The sequence below is a fragment of the Polypterus senegalus genome, unplaced genomic scaffold (genome assembly GCF_016835505.1).
Source record: "Polypterus senegalus isolate Bchr_013 unplaced genomic scaffold, ASM1683550v1 scaffold_5484, whole genome shotgun sequence".
NCBI classification, from domain to species: Eukaryota; Metazoa; Chordata; class Cladistia; order Polypteriformes; family Polypteridae; genus Polypterus; species Polypterus senegalus.
In genome coordinates this window covers 49,357-57,582 of record NW_024386599.1, presented here as the reverse complement: position 1 = coordinate 57,582, position 8,226 = coordinate 49,357, and positions in this window count along the sequence as shown.

The following is an 8,226-nucleotide window of genomic DNA, read 5'->3' as shown; positions in this document are numbered from 1 at the left end:
TTTCATTCAAGGCTTTACCGTCCTTCCTTTCATAGACATAAAATAAAACACATTTCCTCTACATGTCCAATAATAATAGTAAACTTGCAGGAACGAGAAAAAGCACAAGATGGGAATATTTATGACAAGAGCCTGGACATCAGGATGAGAATGTGCCTTGTCACCCATTACGTGAGCTCGTCTGCCATCCCTCGGTTACACTGGCACACGTTACACTCGGGAGCAAATGCAATGGAGAATATCAATCAATCAATCAACATTTATTTATATAGCACATATTCATACAAAAAAATGTAGCTCAAAGTGCTTTACAAAATTATTAGAAAAATAGAAGACACAATAAAAAATAAACATAAGTCGACATTAATTAACATAGAATAAGTAAGGTCCGATGGCCAGGGTGGACAGAAAAAACAAAAACAAAAAACTCCAAAGGCTGGAGAAAAAAAAATAAAATCTGTAGGGGTTCTAGACCACGAGACTCGCCCAGTCCCCTCTGGGCAATCTACCGAACATAAATGAAACAGTCCTCTTTGTATTTAGGGTTTTCATGGAAGGACTTGATGGTGATGGTCACGTAGACTTCTGGCTTTCAGTCCATCAATGTTGGTGCATCATGATGCTTTGAGTAGGTGATGGTGGTGCAGGCCACCGGAAAAAGAAACAGAAGAGAGTAGGGGTCAGTATGGATTTTGGAGTCACTGTGAATAGTTATTATGAAGAATTGAACATACAGAGTATCAGTATTAAGTTAAAGTGAAGTTATAAAAAGGCCATGTTAAAGTAATAACATGTAATAAAGTAATACCGACAATGTACACCTTCAGAAGTGGAATAAATCGACTGTATACGTAGAACATTTCAGATAAACGATGAATTTTGTTAATCATAAACAATGCAACATAACTATTATATGTGTTGTTACTTTTTATTTATACTCACCAAACGTTACATATCTATGAAATGGACATAGGTAATATGTTTATAATCATTCTCACTAAAAGACACTGTCAAAATATATTAATGAGCAAATTGAGACACATTGGCCTTTAGGAAATATAAAAAAGTGTGTGCGCTGTCACTTAGGACAGAATGCATTGTTAACGTGACGCACTCTCTACTGACACGATGTCACGAAAAAAAAGAAACAGTGAAGTCCATGCAAACTCAAATCCTCCTTGATGTTTGACCTAATGATTAATGTTCAATATCAAATCAATAAAGTCATTTTAAGAAGATGACAAGTCTGCTATAGTCAGTTTAATCAACGCTACTTTTAAAAAGTTTCCTTATACAGAATATAAAACAGAATCTCAATGATACGGGACTCGCGAGTAGTAACGAATAATATGTGACACTGAGAAATTATAATTCCTAATAACGGAACAAGTAAAAACTACGACTTCCTAAAACGGACACTGTAAATGTAGGCATTTCAATAAATAATTTAGGAGACTTGTGTGTGCATTTCAATGTCAATTTAAGAACTACGTAGGCCACCTGTTGTACTATAAACGGTAGCTCAAGCAGCACTTAACAGTAAATAGTCTAACAGGACAATGACTGACTGAAACGAAGATGCTGCACCGCAACAATTAAGGTTCACACTGTCGTTCTGCATGTTTAGAAGGCGCTGGTTGGCTGAAACTGTTTATAGCGAATAATAGCGAGTAAATAATTGACGTAAATAGAATTACTGAAAGACTAAGTTTTTGCCGTTTCTGTATTCTTAAACCATCTTCCAGTTACACAATCCCCCGCAGTCAATATCACATTCAATGTTCTCTGCTCCTTAACCTGTCTTGTTACCCAAAGCATCAACACTCCGTTTCATTCAAGGCTTTACCGTCCTTCCTTTCATAGACATAAAATAAAACACATTTCCTCTACATGTCCAATAATAATAGTAAACTTGCAGGAACGAGAAAAAGCACAAGATGGGAATATTTATGACAAGAGCCTGGACATCAGGATGAGAATGTGCCTTGTCATCCATTACGTGAGCTCGTCTGCCATCCCTCGGTTACACTGGCACACGTTACACTCGGGAGCAAATGCAATGGAGAATATCAATCAATCAATCAACATTTATTTATATAGCACATATTCATACAAAAAAATGTAGCTCAAAGTGCTTTACAAAATTATTAGAAAAATAGAAGACACAATAAAAAATAAACATAAGTCAACATTAATTAACATAGAATAAGTAAGGTCCGATGGCCAGGGTGGACAGAAAAAACAAAAACAAAAAAAACTCCAAAGGCTGGAGAAAAAAAATAAAATCTGTAGGGGTTCTAGACCACGAGACTGCCCAGTCCCCTCTGGGCAATCTACCAACATAAATGAAACAGTCCTCTTTGTATTTAGGGTTTTCATGGAAGGACTTGATGATGATGGTCACGTAGACTTCTGGCTTTCAGTCCATCAATGTTGGTGCATCATGATGCTTTGAGTAGGTGATGGTGGCGTAGGCCACCGGAAAGAGAAACAGAAGAGAGAGTAGGGGTCAGTATGGATTTTGGAGTCACTGTGAATAGTTATTATGAAGAATTGAACATACAGAGTATCAGTATTAAGTTAAAGTGAAGTTATAAAAGGCCATGTTAAAGTAATAACATGTAATAAAGTAATACCGACAATGTACACCTTCAGAAGTGGAATAAATCGACTGTATACGTAGAACATTTCAGATAAACGATGAATTTTGTTAATCATAAACAATGCAACATAACTATTATATGTGTTGTTACTTTTATTTATACTCACCAAACGTTACATATCTACGAAATGGACATAGGTAATATGTTTATAATCATTCTCACTAAAAGGCACTGTCAAAATATATTAATGAGCAAATTGAGACACATTGGCCTTTAGGAAATATAAAAAAGTGTGTGCGCTGTCACTTAGGACAGAATGCATTGTTAACGTGACGCACTCTCTACTGACACGATGTCACGAAAAAAAAGAAACAGTGCAGTCCATGCAAACTCAAATCCTCCTTGATGTTTGACCTAATGATTAATTGTCAATATCAAATAAATAAAGTCATTTTAAGAAGATGACAAGTCTGCTATAGTCAGTTTAATCAACGCTACTTTTAAAAAGTTTCCTTATACAGAATATAAAACAGAATCTCAATGATACGGGACTCGCGAGTAGTAACGAATAATATGTGACACTGAGAAATTATAATTCCTAATAACGGGAACAAGTAAAAACTACGACTTCCTAAAACGGACACTGTAAATGTAGGCATTTCAATAAATAATTTAGGAGACTTGTGTGTGCATTTCAATGTCAATTTAAGAACTACGTAGGCCACCTGTTGTACTATAAACGGTAGCTCAAGCAGCACTTAACAGTAAATAGTCTAACAGGACAATGACTGACTGAAACGAAGATGCTGCGCAACAATTAAGGTTCACACTGTCGTTCTGCATGTTTAGAAGGCACTGGTTGGCTGAAACTGTTTATAGCGAATTGTCCCAAGTTGGAAGTGCCGTATAGCGATCAGACACGAAAAGACACATTTAGGCATAATGGACAGTAGTTTATTTTTCTACAATACAAATTCAGTACGACACCTGGGTCTCCAAACACACAAATATGAAGTTTATTACGTTTTACACTGAAACTCTTTACATACACAATATAATTAGGGGCGTGTGCCACCTGCCCGACTACGGTGGCCCAACCTTCCCTCGATAGCTCGATTCGCTCGCTATCCGTCCAAGCTTGTTAAATGGAGGAATAGAAAAAAAACTTTCACAAGAGGAGGATCAGCGACACGAACCTGAGCGACAACACCACTGAGCCACCTAATCCGGATAATTAACGAGCTCTGCACAACTGAACTACTACTACTGTTCTTACTGCGGCGGATGAAATATGTTGTTTGACATATGCACGTTAAAATGGTTTAATTGATACGAGAGTATCATTGTTGTATTCTCCTAATGAAGACGAAAAATTATATGTATAGATGTATACTATATGACGTACGGTTTTGAACAAAATTAAGTGTTCCATAAAAAGGTTGAACGATTTACCTAATCTTTTCATATATATATAAAGTTAATATATGACAATATATCTTTGACACTATGTATCAGACAAAGGAAATCACAGCAATCCACAAGAACAATAATTAATTCTCAGCAACTACCTGAATTGTAGCTTAACCATATCAACTGAAATGTGTAATGTCAATACGAATTACAAAATATAACTAGAGAGTTAAGTGTCAGATAGACTCTCAAAATTAAGAGGTCAATGCCTTTCAGTGTGCTGAGGCTTTACAAAGATTCAGTAACCAGTGACCATGTCTGCTCGAAGCCCTATCATGATCCAGTCTCGGTACTACGCATGTCTGAGGCTTCAGTAGCTGCGTCATCATCTCAGTAGTACGCATGTCTGAGGCTTCGGTGCCCCGTTCAAAGCCTGTCATGACGCAATCTCATTTGTACGCATGTCTGAGGCTTCAGTAGCCGCGTCATCATCTCAGTACTACGCATGTCTGCTCAGTGCTTCCAACCGCAATGCATGGTGGCAGCAGGACATTTCCACTCTTATGTCAGCTTACTGCTTCGACCTGAGAGTTAGGAAGTTATATTAATTACATTACACTGCATATTCCACCACCAGGTTACAAAATTTCAACAGAGTTGTGATTGTTGAAACAAATCTTTCTGGATCATCAACACAACTGAAATTATTGTGCAGTACATTACTTAGTGTCAAAAAATAAAACGACAAATTTTGCATATTAAAATGCTGAATATTAGAATGCATAAGAACAGCTGTACTAATATGGTTCAAAACACTTCCTTCACCATAATACTCTGGCTGTTCTCATAAATATTCTAGTCTCTGTATTGCACTGCATCACTTCTATAGTGAAGAGTGTTATACGTTTATTCACTGCATATAGAAATCTACATCTATCTATCTATCTATCTATCTATCTATCTATCTATCTATCTATCTATCTATCTATCTATCTATCTATCTATCTATCTATCTATCTATCTATATATACAGTATATATATATATATATATATACACATAGTATATAGTCATATTATGTTATATAGTGTTAAATGCTATACACTTTTTTGTTTGATATTCTATATGTTCTATTTACTGTCCTATATGTTGTTTATATACTGTCTGCTACGATATCACTGTTTCGGTCACTTCTCATAAATCTTCCTTTTCTTCCTCAGGTTCATTATTACTGCTATAATTACTGCATTAATATTCAAGATGTCATTCAGTCAGTCATTGTCCAACCTGCTATATCCTAACACGGGGTCTGCTGGACCAATCCCAGCCAGCACAGAGTGCAAGGCAGGAAAAAATCCCGGGCAGCGTGCCAGCCCACCGCAGGACACACACACACATGCGCATATGCAAACACACACACACACATACTAGGGACAAGTTAGGATCGCCAAATCACCTAACCTGCATGTCTTTGTACTGTGGGAAGAAACCAGAGCACCCGAAGGAAACCTACGCAGACACGGAGACAGCATGCAAACTCCACACAGGGAGGAGCTGGGAAATTAGCCTAGGTCTCCTTACTGTGAGGCAGCAGTGTGATCAAGATGCATCTAATGAAAATATGTGTCTTGTTTCATGTGTATGGTGAAACCGTAGATCAGAGGTGTTCAAAATTTTTTCGGCTTGCGATCTACTTTTAAAATGACCAGGTCGAAATATTCTACCTACATCAAAAATTATATATAGTACAGCCGAATAATGCAGTCAAGGAGTTTTTGAATTCAGCCAAGTGAAAAATGATGGCTGTCCGATTAACTGCGATTTTAGTTCCGTCACCTTTCTCTTTCTCAGATCGTTTTTTGGAAGGACGTCAGTTTCATAGTTTTTATGAACAGTTTGAAAGTGCCTTTCCACATTTTCCTTCTTTGGAATAGCAATACCCTCCCCAAACATTTTTTAAATCCTTCTTTAGTCCATATAAATTGGAAGGCTAACTAGATCACTTAGACAGCGGAGTTTTGCTGTAGCTCGTGCGTTTGATCGCTTCGGGATGACCAGTGTGTTAGAAGAGAAGCGATCTCAGACTGGCCGCTCTGTATGTCAATCAAGTGGTAAATGCCATAGGGAGGATATATGATAGACTAACGTTTAAACATTTTTTTTTTTTAATGCAACGCGATGTACCTGTACCACCTTTGCGATCTACCGGTCGATCGCGATCAATGCATTGGGCACCTGCCGTAGAACTAGCTAACGTAGGGGATTTCATTAGTAGTAGTAGCCTAGGTATATTATGTTACAATAGGTAAACTGCAGGTCTTGTACTTTGAATGTTAGGTGGTATACATGTATCAAGTCTTATTTGCGGATGCTTGAGATACTTGATTAGTATGGGCTGCAGTTACGGTAAACAAGAATAAATGTTTCTGACAAAGACAGATTTTTTTGGAAATTACTATAAATATGGATAGCTGCCTGCTCTTTGCTTCCAGTGCATAAGTATCTTTAAGTCGGCGTCTGTATCAATCGATGAAGTGTCTACAGGGTCGTCATTAACAAGGCTAACATGGGGTGAAGTAATTGGCAGTGTTGATCAAAGTAACAAACGACAGATCTCAGTGACATTTGGCTTTGCCTCCCCTTCATCATCTCACGTGCACTTTTTAAACAAGCTTTAAGGTGTCGTTTTGAAACATGTGTGCGTCAAAAGCTTAGCGTCTCATTTCCAATGCACATGATGTGGATGTGTAGCGCCAGTTCGTGACACCTGGAGCTTATACCTGTGAATGTCACAGTGTCCAAAACACTCACCTGATCCCAATTCAGTCTAATACGCACCTAAACTACTTAAAAGTAGTAATGCATGCGTCCAAGTTTGAAGGTTATTTTTTGGAGACGAGTGAGGTGAGATATAAACATACCAATAAAACGACTAATCTACTTTGCGATTACATTTGGGATACCCGATGGAAGGTTCACGCAAGAGGTCTCGATCTCTGGTGTGGAATTACTTTGATTTAGTATCTCCATCAAAGGTAAAATGCATGATTTGCGACAAGCAACTTGCATTTAGCAGTAACACGTCTTCAATGCTTCGTCACTTGAGGTCGACGCATCCTGGCGTTACAGAGAGTACGACAATCCGCTGTATCTGCTCACACTGGAACTTCTAAGCAAGGTATGACAAATTTTTATTCTTATAGTATTACACATATTTTAGCAATTATGACCCAGCAGTAGTGAAAGTGTCTGCAGCATGAGGTCTGCTGCGGGTGTACACAGTTTGCTTGCTGCAATAAGCTTGTTTTGTGTGTTTTTTTTTTAGGCAGACAAGAGGAACTGGATGAGGCTTTGGTTGACATGGTGATAAAAGATTTGCAGCCCTTTTCTATTGTCGAAGATAAAGGCTTCAAGGCTTTTGTTAACAAACTGGATCCCAGCTACATCCTCCCAACCAGAAAGGCACTAAAAGCCATGGTTCAGGCCAAGTACTGTGCAGCCAAAGAGAAGGCAATGGCTGAGGTAAAGCAGGCTACTTATGTCAGCCTGACCTCTGATATGTGGACTTCAATTAATATGGATGGTTATCTGGGTGTCACATGCCATTATGTCACAGCTGAAGCCAAACTGGCCACAGTTCTCCTTTGTGTCAGCCAATTTCCCCAGACACACACTGCTGCTCACATCACGGAGTCCATGAGTGTGCTAATGACTGACTGGGGAATCAGTGGCAAGATACACTGCATGGTGATTGACAATGCAGCCAATCTTGTTGCCACTGCCCAGCTGCTGAAAGTTCGTCATGTTCCATGCTTTGCCCATACCTTGAATCTGGTAGTAAAGAAGGCAATTGACCAGACACCCAAGCTCCAGGTAATTCGCCAAAAAGCAAGGAAAATTGTGTCTTTGTTCAGGTCAAGTTGCAATGCGAAGGAAAAATTATCGGAGATGCAGCAGCTAATGGGCAGGCCAGTGCAGAAGGTGGTTCAAGAAGTGGACACCAGATGGAACAGCACTTAAGACATGCTGCAGCGTCTGTATGACCAACGTGAGGCAGTTGGTGCTGCCCTCTCTAATTTAAATACAGAGGTTGTTCCCTTAACAAGTGGAGAGTATGATATTATTAGTGAATGCCTGACCCTCCTTCTTCCACTAAAACATGCAACAACTGAGATGTCTGCAGAAAAAATGGTGTCGGCATCAAAAATGATCCC